At 41.7% G+C, this 16,629-nt stretch overlaps 1 protein-coding gene and 1 long non-coding RNA gene across 2 annotated transcripts in view; one reads left to right on the plus strand and one right to left on the minus strand.

Annotated features, from left to right (window-relative positions):
• COMMD1 (copper metabolism domain containing 1) overlaps positions 1–16,629 on the plus strand; it is a 222,344-nt gene that overhangs the window by 68,957 nt on the left and 136,758 nt on the right. The window lies entirely within an intron of this gene.
• LOC131273974 (uncharacterized) overlaps positions 10,634–16,629 on the minus strand; it is a 28,059-nt gene continuing 22,063 nt past the window's right edge. Inside the window, exon 4 of the long non-coding RNA XR_009181159.2 lies at positions 10,634–10,900. This is a non-coding gene — a long non-coding RNA (uncharacterized lncRNA). The remainder of the gene's footprint in view (positions 10,901–16,629) is intronic.

The raw sequence follows: 16,629 nt of genomic DNA on the forward strand, positions 1-16,629 counted from the left end.
TTTGGGGCCTCCAGAATATCAGAAGAGCATCCTGCAACATATTTGAAAGAATGGAAGGAGAAAACTACCCATCTGCAGAGAAGATTCATAAGTAGAGCACTCCATGCCCTGGAGGCCAGTGCCCATCCTCCACTGGGGGCACAAGCTGCCTTGGCAACTATTCTGTGGATGGATTTGGAAGTTCCACTTCCCCAAAACAGGGGAAGACGAGGCAATTTGGCACCAGCTTCAGCTACTGATTAGTAAATTCAGAGGGCTAAAGTATAATTCTAAGAACAGCTAAAGCTTAAACCTGTCCAAGTCAGAAAAGTTGGTATCTGCCATTTTTACTCTGCGCTTGGCAAGAAGGGAAGTGGAAGACTGAAAATTACAGTGCTGGAAAGAATCAACTTCTTTCCATCCAGATCAGATTGTAGCTGTATCATAAGGCCCAGCCCCACCTCCAGCAGGGAGGAAGCTGAGGGGACATGCATAGCTCTCCAGAAAAATACAGGCCATTCTGCGGGGTTGGAGAGCATCCTACTCTGGTGGCACAAAGTGCTTCAGGAGCTATTCTGTGGCTGAAATTGGGAGCTCCATTTCCCAAAAAAGGGGAGGGAGAGATGGTTGGCCACTGATTTCAGCTACTGATTAGTAAATTTGGCTGGCTAAATTATAACTCTAAGAACAGCTAAAGTTTGAACCTGTCGAAGTCAGAAAGAGGCCAGTAGCTGCCATTTTGACTCTGTCCAGCATGAGGGGAAGCCAGGCTGACTGGAAATAACAGTGCTGGTATGGACTGGCTTCTTTCACCTAGATCGACCTGCAGCCCTAGCCTAGGCTTTAGCCCTACCTCTAGCAGGGAGGAAGCTGGTGGGCCCTCAACCAGATCCTCCAGTAACTGCAGGTACATTTGGCAGGCAGACTGAATAGTTGAAATTCTACCAGGGCAACTGTGGTCCTTTTGGACCTGCATGGAATAGGGGCAGAAAGCTTCATCAGTCTCTCTGGGCAACAACAGCCTAGGCCTGCACAACTTCACACAGCTGTGACTCTGTTCCTCCCCCTGGCAAAGGAGAAAGTTGGGAGAAGTTTCATCAGTCCCTGGGACAATTAGAGCAGCTTGAGTCTCCACAGCTTACAGCACCAACTACACCTTTGTCTCCTACTGCACAATCAGCAAGGGAGAAAGGGTAATGTCTAAAGAGAGAAACTTCACCCGGAATAAATATATCTAGTAAGCCAGATGCCAGGACACCAACAAAAAATTATAATCCACACCAAGAAACAGGTAGATATGGCTCAGTTAAAGGAATGAGATAAGCCTCCAGGTGACCTAAAGGAGTTGAGACAACTAATCATAGATGTTCAAACAAATTTCCTTAACAAATTCAATGAGATGGTTAAGGAGATGAAGGATATTAAAAAGACATTGGACGAGCACAAAGAATTTGAAAGCATGCATAGAAAAAATAGATCTTATGTAAATGAAAGGCACAATAAATGAAATTTAAAATACACTGGAATCATATAATAGCAGAATTGAGGAGGCAGAAGAAAGGACTGGTGAGGTTGAAGATATGGCCTCTGAAAGCAAACATACAAAAGAACAGATGGAGAAAAGAATGGAAAAAATTGAACAAGATCTCAGAACTGAACGACAGCAAGAGGAGTGCAAACATACATGTCATGGGTGTCTCAGAAGAAGAAGAGAGGGAAGCAGATTTGGTTCAACTAATAGGGCATCCGCCTACTACATGGGAGGTCCAAGGTTCAAACCCAGAGCCTTCTGACCCATGTGATGAGCTGGCCCATCTGCATTGCTGATGCACGCAAGGAGTGCTGTGCCATGCAGGGGTGTCCCCCGTGTAGGGGAGCCCCACGCTCAAGGAGTGCGCCCGATAAGGAGAACTGCCCAGTGTGAAAAAAGTGCAGGGTCAAGAGATTGTTAATAAGCCTCTTAAACCCACCCAGCACAGGCAGAACAGTCCATTAAACATATGGTGTTGGGAGATCTGGATATCCCTAGCCAAAAGAAAGAAAGAGGACCCCTATGTCACATCTTATACAAAAATTAACTCAAAATGGAACAAAAACCAAAATATAAAAGCAAGAACCATAAAGCTTCTAGTAAAAGAAGTTGGAAAATATTCAAGACCTGGTGGTAGGTGGTGTATTCTTAAAGGAGATAAGACGAGGACTAAGATGGACTATTGATGTTTAATATATGTTTAAGTTTTAATTAACTTTACTATAAAAGTGTGGAAATGTATAGAGTTGATGGTAACACATTATGGTCAGTAACAGCTGGTTTATAAATGGGAATGTGGCTTAAAAGGTTAGTCTAGGAATGTAATTGCCAATTGACAGAAAGCCAGAGAATAATCTAGGGACCGAATAACACAGTAAACCCAGAGGTGGATGAGAATTGTGGTTGATGGTACGATGCAAGAGTGTCCTTTGTGAGTTAGAGCAGATATACATCACTATTGCAGAGTGGTGGGAATGTGGAAAGGCATGGAAAAATACAACTGGGATGACCTGTGGACTGCGGTTAGCAGTAATAATGTAATATTTATGCATCTATGTCAAAGATGTACTGTCTTGATAATGGGGGAGTATTAAAAAAGTGAGTATGCCTGGTAATAATCTGATGATATTATCTCATAATCTATAACATATGTGCCACCACAGTGGTAGCGTGTTGATAGAGGGGTTTTATATGGGAATTCAGCACATGTGCATGATTGTTTTGTAAGTTTACAACTTCTGTCATAAAAATATATTTAAAAAATAATAGTAGGGTAGATTGGAGGAAAATACCCCAAATGTAAGATAAGGACTATAGTAGTAAGAGATGATATTCTTTCATAATTTGTAATAAATGTCTCATAACAATGCAAGGTGTTGGTGTTGGGTTAATGTATGGGATCCCTGTATGATCTTATTTGACTTTTGCTTTTTAAGTTCACAACTTTTATTATACACTTAATTGTTTTATGTATGTTTATGTATAAATGATTTAAAAATAATAATAATAATAAGGTAGGTTAGGGGGAAAATACACCAAATATAAGATACTTTGGTTAGTAGTGATATTTTGATGATGCTCTTTAATCCTTAGTTAAAAATGTTTCATAACAATGCAAGGTATTGGTGGTAGTGTGAGGTCTGAGAGCCCTGTTTGATGTTATGTATATTTGTTTTGTAAATTCACAACTATTAGTATACATATTGCCTATGTATGTTTATGTATGAGTGATATACTTGAACAAAACAAATGAAAAAAAATAGGGAATTCCATATGCCTCACACCCCCCCACACCTGCCCCCATTAACATCTCTTGTTAATGTTGTACATTTGTTAAAATTGATGAGCACATATTGAAGCATTGCTACAAACCATGGTCTGTAGTTTACATTATACTTTTACACTTTGCACCACACAATTTTATAAGTGTTGACAAAATGTATAATGGCTTGTATCCACCATTGCAAAGTCATGCAGGACAGTTCCAGTCCCATATTACACTTATCCTTCCCTCTCCCTCCCCTCAGTACCTCTGGTGGCCACTACCTTTATATGAATGATATGAGTCCTTCTATGGCTACAATAATAAGTCTGTTGTAGACCATGGTTGCATTCACCCCTTATGTTTGTTCATTCCTCTGTCTGGAGGATTTTGGGATGGTGATGCCTACTCTGTTTCTGATTGAGAGGGGACTTAGATCCCATGGTGCAGATGAATGGAACTTTCTTGTTTGCGATTGTAGATACTCTGTTTTTTTGGGATGAGTGTTGTCCATTATCATCCTTTTGTTAGCTGTCCTGGGTGAGTCCAATGAACTGGAGAGTAGGTGTTGCAACTCTGCGGAGATTCAGGCCTTAACCAGCATATGAGCAGACTGAAGAGTTAAATCTCTGGGACAAGTTTTTAATGAATATAGTGATAATCATAGGTCAAATAAAAAGGGCAGAAGAGTCATGTGTAGGGAAATTATAAATGAGTCTAACTCTTTTACATTGGGGAGTATATATTCCAAAGTAAGGCCCACTGACAGGGTGCAGAATTCCTGAGATTGTCTGCCCTGCCTATAGTGTCCAGATTGTCTCTAGAGCCCTCAGGAGCCCTGCTGTTCGAGGCATTGTTTACTGTGGTAGTCAATGAAATCCTGCTTAGATGTGCATAAGCATAACCTCTGGAATGACCTCTCATTTCAAAATCTTTTAGCTGTAAAAATTCATTTGTATTTAATATTTCTCCCTTCTAGACAAAGTTTTTTTCCAAATGCATCTCTAGTTGGTGCTTGGTAGTAATCCCTTGGTGCCAGGGAGGCTCATCCCTGGGAATCATGTTCCACACCGGGGTAAGGTTGTATGTATATATGCTGAGTTTGGCTTAGAGAGAGGCCACATTTGAGCAACAAGGGAGGTAACTCTTAGATAATATATAATATTAGGCTAAATTTCTATTTTATAAGGAAAAGCTCATAAGTATAACCATTAATGTCAAGGGCCTGGCATAATGGTCTGTCCTTTGCTAGGCACTGCCTATGTATTTGGGGATTCTTGCTGCTCTAATAGAGAATGTAGCAGGACTTCCCAGGATGGGAATTCAGTATTCTTTTGGTTATTTGTGGCTCTCCACCCACCCAGACAATGCCCCATGACCACTTGAACATATTCATATGCATAGAGGTATGCCCCAAATGCACCCCTCCCCACACATCCCCCTATCACTGACACCCCACACCAGAGATCCTTGTCTGCCACAGTTGTGACCCTTCTGTGATCTAAAACCTCCCCAAATACAAAGCCAAAATAAAATAAAATAAAACAATAATAAATAACAAATAAAATACAAAAGTAAAAAATAGAAGTAAAATGAAAGAATTTAAAACGGTAAGAAATTTTTTTTTCAATGTGTCTTTCATCACCCTTAGTTCTGTTATCCTTTATGTACAATGACAATTTCTTCCATATGTTCCCTCAGTGTCTTATTTTTTGCTTTTCATCAAAGAAGCTTTAGGTTACAGAAAAGTCACATGGAAAATACAGGGATTCCTATATATCCAACCCCCTCCCCCCTCTTACTCTCCTCTTTTATAATATTTTACATGTGGATGGTACATTTGTTAGAGTTGATGCACAAATATTGAAGCATTGCTACTAACCATGGTCAATGGTTTTACATTATAGTTTACATTTTGCATTGTACACTTTTATAGGTTTTGACAAAATTAAAAATGGCCTGTATCCTTCATTGCACGATTGTGCAGAACAATTCCAGTGCCTTAAAAATGCCATATATTCCAACTCTTCTGTTCTTCCCTCCTCCTCTTCTTGGAACCAATGGTAACCACCAAGTTTCAATTTTTCAAGACTAAGTGGATTAGTCAGCCAAAGGGGTGCCGATGCAAAATACCAGAAATCTGTTGGCTTTTATAAAGGGTATTTATTTGGGTAGAAACTTACAGTCACAAGTCCATAAAGAGTAAATTACTTACCTCACCAAAGTTTGTTGCCATGTGTAGGAGGAAGATGGCTGCCAGTTGAGCCTTCCCCTCCTTCTAAGGCTCTGTGGTCCCAGCTTCTTCCAGTCTCAGCAGTAGGTTAGCACAAAGCTCATTTCTCTCCCTGGGCTTGTTTCTTTCTGGGCTTACTCAGCTGTTTAGGGCTCTGGTCTCTTCAGCTGCAAACTATCAGGCGAATGGCTTGGCTCTTTCCCTGGGGCTCCAGTGTTCAAAACTAAACTCAGTGTTCTCCTTTTCCATATATTTACTTCCCTGTCATTATTGGGTATCAATTTATATAGCCCACAGGGGGGGCGGGATGGGAACTCAAACCAAGTCGCCCTAATGATGTGGTAAAATAAAAGCCCTAATCTTGATTTAATAAAGTAAAAGTGAAACCTCTGAATCTATTACAGTCTGATATGACCTGAGGAACAGACCAGTTTACAAACACAATCCATTATCTATTTTTGGAATTCATAAACAATACCAAACTGCCACACTAAGTTTCATATATCATCTGCCCTATTTGCTACAAGACCATTCCCACCATTGTAGTTTTAACCACAGACCTACATATTCCCAGAGTTCACCTTCTCCTTCCTCCAGCCCTCCCCTAGTTCCATGGATAGTCCAGTCCCACTTCCCAACCTACTCTCCCTCACATTCCAGCACCATTGAACCCAATCACATCACTGCACCACTATCACCCCCATCTACTCTCTAATCACCCCCTTCCACCTTAATATGGATTTTGCCCATATTTAACATTGTCTCACCACCCTCTACTCCCTTTCTGTCTCCTGATAACCAATATTCCAAACTCTAGCTCTGTGAGTCTGTTCAATTTACTTAAGTCTGTGAGGTAATGTAATATTTGCCCTTCAGCGATTGGCTTACTTCAGTCAACATAAGGTCTTCAAGATTCATCCATGTGGTTCTGTGTGTTAATACTGCATTCCTTTTTACAGCTGAGTAATATTCCATTCTATGTATATATCACAATTTGTTTATCCATTCATCTGTTAATGGACACTTGTGTTGCTTCTAACTTCAGGCAATAGTGAAATGCCACTATTAACATTGGTGTGCATATATCAGTTCATGTTCCTGCTTAAATTTCTTCTGTGTAAATACCCAGAAGTAGGATTGCTGGATCATATGGCAATTCTGTAGTTAGCTTCCTATATGACTGCAATATTCTGCATTCCCACCAGCAGTGGATGAGTGTTCCCTTTCCTCCACATCCTCTCCAACACTTGTATCCTCTGTTTTTTTAGCTGCCAGTTAATAGGTATAAGGTGATACCTCATTGTAGTTTTGATTTGCATTTCCCTAAAACCTAGTGATGCTGAGCATCTTTTCACATGCTTTTTAACCACTTAAACAATGGGAATTTATTGGCTCACTGTTTGAGGCTAGATGTCATCCAGGTGATGCTTTCTCTCAGCAGACTGTGGCATTCCGAGAGATGTACCTGTGATCCTTGGTCCTTGGCTTTTCTGTCACATGGCAGTGCACACAGCAGGCTCTCCTGGCTTCTCCTCTCTTCTGCATTTAGTTGATACTCAACTTCTGGTGCTGTCTCTTTCTTTCTTCCTGTCTGGCTCCTCTTAAAAACCCAATCTGATTCATTTGGGCCACACCTTAACTGAAGTAACGTCTTGAAGAGATCTTATTTACAGTGGGTGCAGGCCCACAGGAATAGATTAAGGTTTTTGTTTTAATTTCTTCCCCCTACCCTCCTCCCCCCCCACCCCAGTTGTCTGTTCTCTCTCTGTGTCCATTCACTCTGTGTTATTCTGTGTCTGCTTCTATTCTTGTCAGTGGCACCGGGAATATCTGTCTCTTTTTGTGGTGTCGTCTTGCTGCGTCAACTCTCCGTGTGTGCGGTGCCACTCCTGGGCAGGCTGAACTTTCTTTTGCGCTGGGCGGCTCTCCTTAAGGGGCATGCTCCTTATGTGTGGGGCACCCTACGCAGGGGACATCCCTGCATGGCATGGCACTCCTTGCACACATCAGCACTGCACGTGGGCCAGCTCCACACGGGTCAGGAGGCCCTGCGTTTGAACCCTGGACTTCATATGGTAGGCAGACACTCTACCCGTTGAGCCAAGTCTGCTTCCCTGGATTAAGTTTAAGAACATGCTTTTTTCTGGGGTACATAGCTTCAGGTCACCACAGTGATTAAGAAAGACCTTAAAACAAGTGCGGGCAGGGGAAGAGGTTAGAAAATCCTGCAAAATAGTTACTAAACTACAAAAATGGCTGCTGTAAGGGACTGAGTTATTCGGAAGGGCAAGATAAATCTCAAGGGTAGAATCTGATTCTTCAAAGTCAGCTAACATTCTCAAATGGAGAGTCTCCCTCAATTGTCACTTTTTTTTTTAGTACTTTGCTAATTCTTTGCTTAAAAAAAAGACTTTACTAAGAATTTTTAGACAAACACAAAGGTAAATAAGTTGCTGATATTGAATTATCATGGTTGATTTCTTTAAGGTCTTAAATAAATTCTATAAAGCTGCCCTGAAATGCTGGGCAGCTGGCTAGGCTAAGCAAACCTCCTAGTATATAAGATTCAAATTCACATCTTAGTACATTAACTAATTATAAGACCTTCCATTTGCTTGAAATTGTTTGAAATTGTGACTGTTCATGTTTTTCACTTGTCATTGATAAACATGTTAACCAGATTCCATACTGTCTCTAATACAATATGTACTTTTATTTTTTCCCATTCCCCACCTAGTTCTCTCTTACCAGACTATTGCCTTGATTATTGGTTCAATTGTCTAGCTGCCATTAGAGCAGCCAATAAACTGGAAAGTTCTTTACATAGTGACTTATAGTAGGTGATCAAGAAGTCATTGAGGGCGGCGGACTTGGCCTAGTGGTTAGGGCGTCTGCCTACCACATGGGAGGTCCGCGGTTCAAACCCTGGGCCTCCCTGACCCGTGTGGAGCTGGCCCATGCACAGTTGCTGATGCGAGCAAGGAGTGCTGTGCCACGCAGGGGTGTCCCCCTTGTAGGGGAGCCCCATGCGCAAGGAGTGCACCTGTAAGGAGAGCTGCCCAGTGTGAAGAAAGTTCAGCCTGCCCAGGAATGGTGCCGCACACATGGGGAGCTGACACAAGATGACATAACAAAAAGAAACAGATTCCTGTGCAGCTGACAACAACAGAAGTGGACAAAGAAGACGCAGCAAATAGACACAGAGAACAGACAACCCGGGGGGGGCGGGCAGGGGAGGGAAATAAAAAAAAAAATAAATCTTAAAAAAAAAAAAGAAGTCATTGAACTTTGGGAAGCATCCAGAAGTGCTCTAGGTGAATCCATCCCAGACCACATTTTTCTTAAGAGAACAGATTTCTTTTTTAAGGTATAAATTTGTTAAATTAACATGCAGAATATGGCAATAGTGCTCAGTCCATTGTATATTAAATTTAGTAATGGGAAAAATGAATTTGCCCTCAAAATATAATTTGGCTTCATTTCTGTTTTAATCTGTGCCAAATGAAATAAGACTGGACTTTGTGTATAAGGGCTCCAGTAATTTCCCAGGGCTTGGAGACATCAGCTATATAGAGACTTTATTATTTTATCACAGATGGCAAAAACAGGATTAATTACACAGATTTGTGAGGAACAAAGTCACTTACCATTCCATAGTTCTTTTAGCTATAGTTTCCTTTTTTCACGAACTTTTAGATTGCTAAATTGTATAAGTGAGAAATTCTACTAGAGTTTTTTTTTTCTTTCTTTTTCTACAAGCAGAGCCAGGCATAGACAACAGTACTTTTTAGAATTTACTGTCAACTTGTGCGGCGGCTTGCTCGGTCGGTAGAGGTGGGGTCTGGCTGCGGACGAGGGGTCGGTCCAGCTCTGGACGAGGGGTCGGTCCCGCTTGGGACGAGGGGTCGGTCCCACCTGGGACGAGGGGTCGGTCCGGCAGCAGACGAGGGATCGGTCTCACAAGGGGTTGTGCGGTTCGGCTGACGGGGTCGCCCGGCGAAGCCGGCGACGAAGGGGTCGCCCGGAGAAGCAGGCGACGAACTGGGGACAAGGGAGGCCAGGCCCTTGTCGGGGGCTCTCAGGACTGGAGGGCGCACGGCAGAAGAACTACCGCGGAGACAAGGTAAACACGCAAGTCCACTTTACTGAGGGAGAGGCAACAGTTTTATAGGGGCTGGGGAAGGCTGATTGGTCGAAGCCACGCCCTGTTCTGATTGGTCGCCGGCAAAAGGTCAGTGGGCGGTACTGGACGGGGGAGGGGTGGTGGTTAGGGATTGGCTGTCGCTGTTGCTGGGGGAAGGGCAGGGTTTCGGGATTGGTGGCTGCTGTTGCTGGGGTGGAGGGCAGACTTGAGTTTCCCGCCCACGCCTGGCTGTTGCTGCCGTCGGGGGAAGGGAAAAGGGCGGGCTGGATTTTTCCGCCCACACCTGGCTGTTGCTGCTGTCGGGGGAGGGGAAAAGGGCGGGCTGGACCTTTCCGCCCACACCTGGCTGTTGCTGCTGTCGGGGGAGGGGAAAAGGGCAGACTGGAATTTTCTGCCCTGCGCCTGCGCAGGGAGAAAGAAGGCATCGTGTGGCGCAATCCGGGAGGAGGGGCGGCCGCGGAAGCATGGCTGCCGAGAAGGGGAGACCCGAGGGCACTCTGCGCCCATGCCGAGCTTCCTTCAGGGGTGGCGGTGAGTCCGACCAGCCACCCTATTATGGGGGCAGCGGCTTGGCCTGCCGCGGCTGCTCCCCCGCCAGGCCAGCAAACCACACTTCAGCCTGAGGGGTGACCGCAAACTTGAAATATTTTCCTGTCTTCCCAATGGAGAGTGATAGTATTTTTTTATTTTTAAATTTTTAGTTTTGGCTTTTAGCTTTCTGCCTTGACCATAGCAAGCACCTTATTTTTTTCTTGGCATCCTTTTCCCTTATCATAGAAATGGGGGCCATTAACCATTAGTTGATGAAATCCATTATGAGATGAATGATTTTATTTTTAAATGCAGCTGACCTCAATTGCAAAGAGAATAGAACCTTCCAATATGTGTACCCTCAATAGTGCTTCTTAAATGATATCTGGTAAGGATCAGTTTTGTGCATGTGTTTAAAATTTCAATCTTGGAAACAAAATAAAAGACACGAAATAGAAGCTCCAAATTGTTTTATTTGATTAATAACATAAAAATTACATCAAATTGCTACAAAATGTTTGTGTTTACGCTCAATTTCTCTAATTACTTTGTTGTGAACTGGTGATGAAGTTTGTGGACTGGTGTTGGTCTGCACACCACACTTTTGAGTAGCACTCTTCTAGATCTTCACAGTATAAGGATACTGTACGGTGCTTCTGGTTACATGACAAGATTGAAAGTTCTTCAAAGGCAGGTCCATATATTATTCACTATATTATTCTAGAACATAGAAGAGGATATGATATATAGTGGGCAGATGGTGAAAACATATTATGTATTTTATTTCTAATCTTTAAACCTATCATTGCTATTTTATTTCCTATTAACTGAATTTTGTAATATATTAGGCTTCATTTTTGAAGAAGTTTTGGATCACAGAAGGTGTCAACTATGGCAGGGGAGGAGCATTGGTATGGGGTGTCATTGATGGGGGATGCATGGGAGGGAGTTTACCAAGGCATGCATATAGGTTATAGAGTTATGATATGTTCAGATGTTTGTTGGGTATTAACATAGTGGGTAGAGTTTCACAGGACAACTGAGGGAGTGCTGAGTTCCCATCCTAGGGACCACTGTTGCATTCCTCAATAGAAGAGCAACAATCTTCCAAGTGAAAGGGCAATGACCAGTGGAGAAGGATAGTCTAATGATGGGCCTTTGATATCGATGACTGTGCTTATGAGCCTGTGCGCTTGAAATTTCAATTTGGCCTAGAGCTGCACAGTGCCTAAGAGTTACCTCCTGAGAGCCTCCATGTTGCTTAAATGTGACCACTCTCTAAGCCAGATTCAGCGTATAAATGCATTACCTTCCCCCCAACATGGAACATGACTCCCGGATGATCCTCCCTGGTGCTGAGGGATTACTACCAAGTGCGGCTGGTGATGCAACTAGAAAAATTACTTGATTAAAAGGGGGAAATGGTAAAGACAAATGCATTTGTATAAAAGATTTCAAAATGAGTCTGGAGGTGATCAGGGGGGTTGTGCTTAAGTACGTCTTAGCAGGATCTCAGAGACAGCCAAGTAGATAAAATCCCAGGTAGTGGTGCTCCTGAGAGCTTTGGAGACACCCAGGTTCTATGGTCATGGCAGATGGCTCTGGAGTTTGGTGCCTTGCCAGGGGGCCCTACTTTGGAATTTGTGCTCCTGGGTGTGATGGAGTTGGACTCAGATGTGACTTCTCTACACATGCCTCTTCAGTCCCTTTAACTGAACCTGTGCTTGGCACTGGGTTTGGTGTATGCCCAGGAGACTGGAATCTCTGGACTATCCGTGTGCCAGCTGGACCCTGAGCCTCAGCAGTGTTGCAACACCCACTCTCCAGTTTGTTGGACTTACCCAGGTCAGCTAACAAGAAGGTGAGGTTGGTCACCCACCACACCAAGGAACCGAGAGAGTCTACAACTCCAAGCTTGTAGACTGCAAGGAGAATCCCACCCATTAGCCATGCGGGATCTAAGCCCCCTCCCAATTTAGAGGTGGAGTGGGCATTGCCATCCCAGGGTCCTCAAGATGGAGGAATAAAATATGGATTAGAGTGGATTTACTGGTATTCTACTATTACATTTTTGTGACTCAAGCAATTGAAGAAATTATATCGTTGATGTGAAGACAGTGACCACTGGAGTTGCTGAAGGCAGGGAGAGGGAAAAGAGGTGTGATATGGGGGCATTTTTAGGACTTGGCGTTGTCCTGAGTGATATTGTAGGGACAGATGCAGGACATTATATACCCTGCCATAACCCACTGAACGGACTGGGGTAGAGCATAAATTATGATGTTAACTGTAATTCATGCTGTGTAGCAGTGCTCCAAAATGTATTCATCAAATGCAACGAATGTACCACACTAGTGAAAGAAGGTGTTGATGTGGGAGGCGTGGGAGGGTGTGGGGAGTGGGTTATATGGGAACCTCTTATATATATATATATTTTTTTTAAAGATTTATTTACCCCCCCCGTTTTGGCTTGTTGCATTCTTTGCTGTCTCTTCTCTGTGTCCATTCGCTGCACATTTTTTCTGTATCTGCTTGTCTCCCTTTACTGTGTCACCTTGCTGCGCCAGCTCTCCACAGCGCACGGGCTGTCAGCTCTCTGCAGCGCACAGGCCGTCAGCATTCCGCGGCACACAGGCCAGCTTGCCTTCACAAGGAGGCCCTGGGACGTGAACCCAGGGCCTCCCATATGGTAGTCGGGAGCCCAACTAATTAAGCCACTGTCGCTTCCCTATATTTTTTAATGTAAAATTTTATGTGATCTATGTATCTTTTAAAAATAAAAAGAAATGGCTGAAAAAATGCATTTGGAACTTACTGATTATTAAAGATGTTACGTGGTTTGTTTTTCATAGTTCTAGTTTTTTCAAATACTCAAGGCAGAAGTGTGCATCATTGGTACATTCCTACTAGCTGATACTATGGAATTACTTTGTTCTGATATATAAAACTTACATTGTGTGAGTCTATATTTTTCTCTAAAAGCCTCTTTTCCATGTTTGCTTGTTTATTATTGAACCTTTGTTTTAAAACACCACTCTCCTAAACTAGAAACTTAATGGGAAAATTTATGTTTTATCTATCATAGAGTAACAAGAACTTTCTGTGGTTTATTTTTAGTGCCAATTTTATATACTGTTCCTTTAGAGCAGCAAGAAGAAATTAATTAAATATAAATATTAAGTTATAAGGGACTGATACAGGACAAAAGAAAGACTTGGCCTTGATTAATATCAAATCAAGCCCATAGTTTTCTCTTTTCAAATATTAGCTCTCAATTTTAATTACTTAAATAAATAATTTGATACTTAGTGAGCAATTTACTCAAAGAGGCACCACTCTCTTGACGTCAGTTTTTAAAATTTTTTATATTAAAACAACAACCATCATTTATTTAGCTCATGAATCTGACCTTTGGGCAGGGCTTAGAAGGGACATTTCTCTCCACATGGTGTCAGCTCAACCTGGGGGAAGGGGCAGGGAGCTGGATGATCTACTTCCAAAATGATTTATTCATGTGGCTGTCAAGTTGATGCTGGTTTTTGGCCAGAAACTCAGACAGTGCTGTTGACTGTAGGCCCAAGTTCTTTTGCCATGGATCCCTCTGTAAGCTGCTTACTCAGCATTGTGCCTGAGTTCCAAAAGCAAGCATCTTAAAAAAGACAAAATGGGTAGTCAGGACCTGGTATCGTGAATTCCAGATTCTGCACACATCCAAATATTCATTTATTCAGACTTTATTTACTAAGCTTCTACTATGTGGCAGTGACTGTGTTATGCCCTAGGGATTAAATACTAAACAATAGAGGCAAAGTTTCTTGCCCTATTAGAGCACACGTATTTTAGAATGACATATAAAACAGGCAGTTAACCTACATTGTTATAAATACTACTAGTTTACTATGGCAACCCAGAAAGATACCTCTCTCTCAGATTTGGGGGTTTAGGGAAGGCTTCCTGGAACGTAAGATAGATGTTGAAGCCTGAAGAAAAAGGTGGTGTCAACAAGTGAGGACTGGTAAAGCAGTAAATAAGGTGTTTCTAACTGAAGGAAGAGCAAAGACAAAGGTCTAGAGAATAGAGAGCAAATGGCATAGTTAGGCCTAAAGGTAGTTCAATATGGATGAAGGTAAGATTGAATGAGCGGAAGAGTATGAGGGGCTGGAAGAGATGGCTATCTGGATTGAACCTTTTATCATTATATAATGCCTGTCTCAGTCTCTGGTGATTTTCTTTGCTATAAAATCTATTTTAACTGTTTTTTCTTTCTTTTTTTTTAAAGGTAGATTTTACCTTTTTTTTTTTTTTTAAAAGATTTATTTATTTATTTAATTTCCCCCCCTCCCCTGGTTGTCTGTTCTTGGTGTCTATTTGCTGCGTCTTGTTTCTTTGTCCGCTTCTGTTGTCGTCAGCGGCACGGGAAGTGTGGGCGGCGCCATTCCTGGGCAGGCTGCTCTTTCTTTTCACGCTGGGCGGCTTTCCTCACGAGCGCACTCCTTGCGCGTGGGGCTCCCCCACGTGGGGGACACCCTTGCGTGGCACGGCACTCCTTGCGCGCATCAGCACTGCGCATGGCCAGCTCCACACGGGTCAAGGAGGCCTGGGGTTTGAACCGCGGACCTCCCATATGGTAGACGGACGCCCTAACCACTGGGCCAAAGTCCGTTTCCCTTAACTGTTTTTCTTTAAAGGAGGTTTTGAACCTGGGACCTTGTATACTTGTATATGTGAAGCAGGTGCTCAACCACTGAGCTATACCTGCTGCTCAACACTTTTGGTTTTTATTGATTTAAGTTTTATAGTGTATTGTTTTCCATCCTTTAATTAAAACCTGCCTGTATTGTCATATTTGGGTGTGTTTGTTATAAATACATGTAAAAGCATGAATTTGGATGATGTTTTTTAATCCACCCTGCCAGGCTTTGACTTTTAATTGGTATATATAGACTATTCATTAAATTTAATTGTTGAATGTTAGGCTTCAACAATAGGTCTGCCATTTTATTTATTTATTTTTTTCTGTTTTGTTCTCTTATGCAAATAGTAACCAAAAGAGCTATGGTAGCTATACCTATATAAAATAGAGGTTAAGTCAAAAACAGTTAGGAAGGACAAATAGGTCAATTCAACAGGAGGACATAATGATTATAAATGTACCTAAATATGCACCTCATGTCAGAGCCCCAAAATATACAAAACAAATATTGACAGATCTGAAGGGATAAACAAACTATCTTTATTAGTAGTAGTAGGTTTCAATACACCACTTTTAATATTGGGTAGGACATCAAGATAGAAGATTAATAAGGAAACAGAAGACTTGAATGATGCTCTAAACCAACTAGACTTAACAGATATATATGGAATACTTCATCCAAAAACAGCAGATTACACATTCTTGTCTAGTGCATATGGATCTTTCTCCAAGATAGATCATATATTAGTTCACAAAACAAGTCTCAATGAATTTTAAAATAGCAAAATCATACAGTGTATCTTCTCCAACTGCAAATGTAATGAAGTTAGTTATCAATCAGCAAGGGAGAACTGGAAAATTCCCTAAAATGTGGAAATTAAGCAGCACACTCTTAAACAACCAATGGCTCGAAGAAGAAATCACAAAGGAAATTAGGAAATAGCTTGAGGCAGATGAAAAAACCCCTTTCAGCATATCAAAACTTATGGGATGCATCAAAGGCAGTGCTGATGGGGCAACTGAAAGCTCTAATTGCTTATATTAAAAAAGAAGAAGAGAGATCTCAAAATCAGAGACCTTGCCTTACAGCTGGAGCATCTAGAAAAAGAAGAGCAACTAAACACAGAGAGTGGAAGGAAAGTTATTACAAAGATTAGAATGAGGTAAGTTAAATAAGAGGATAAAAAAAATAGAATCAGCAAAACCAAAATTTGGTTCTTGGCAAAGATAAAGAAATTCAACAAACCTTCTTAGATAGACTGACAAAAGAATGAGAAGACGCAAATAATTAAAATTAGGAATGAAAGTGGGAATGTTACTACCAACCCCAAAGAAATGAAAAGGATTTCAAGAGGATACTATGAACAAATGTATGCCAGCAAATTAGATAATTGAGATGAAATGGACAAATTCTTAGAAACACATATTACCTACACTCACTCAAGAAGAAATAAAAGATCTCAATAGACAAGTAGCAAGTAAAGAGATTGGATCAGTCATTAAAAACGTCCCAAAAAAGAAAATTGTAGGATGAGACAACTTCAATGATGACTTTTACTAAACATTCCTTGAAGAAGTAACACCAGTACTGTTCTAACTCTTCCAAAAAATTGAAGAGGAGGGAATGCTTCCCAACTCATTCAGTGAGGAGAGCATCACTTTACTACCCAAACCAGATAAAGATACCACAAGAAAAGAAAATTATTGACCAATATCCCTTGTGATATAGATGCAAAAATCCTCAACAAAATACTAG

This window comes from Dasypus novemcinctus, chromosome 17, assembly GCF_030445035.2.
Source record: "Dasypus novemcinctus isolate mDasNov1 chromosome 17, mDasNov1.1.hap2, whole genome shotgun sequence".
NCBI lineage: Eukaryota > Metazoa > Chordata > Mammalia > Cingulata > Dasypodidae > Dasypus > Dasypus novemcinctus.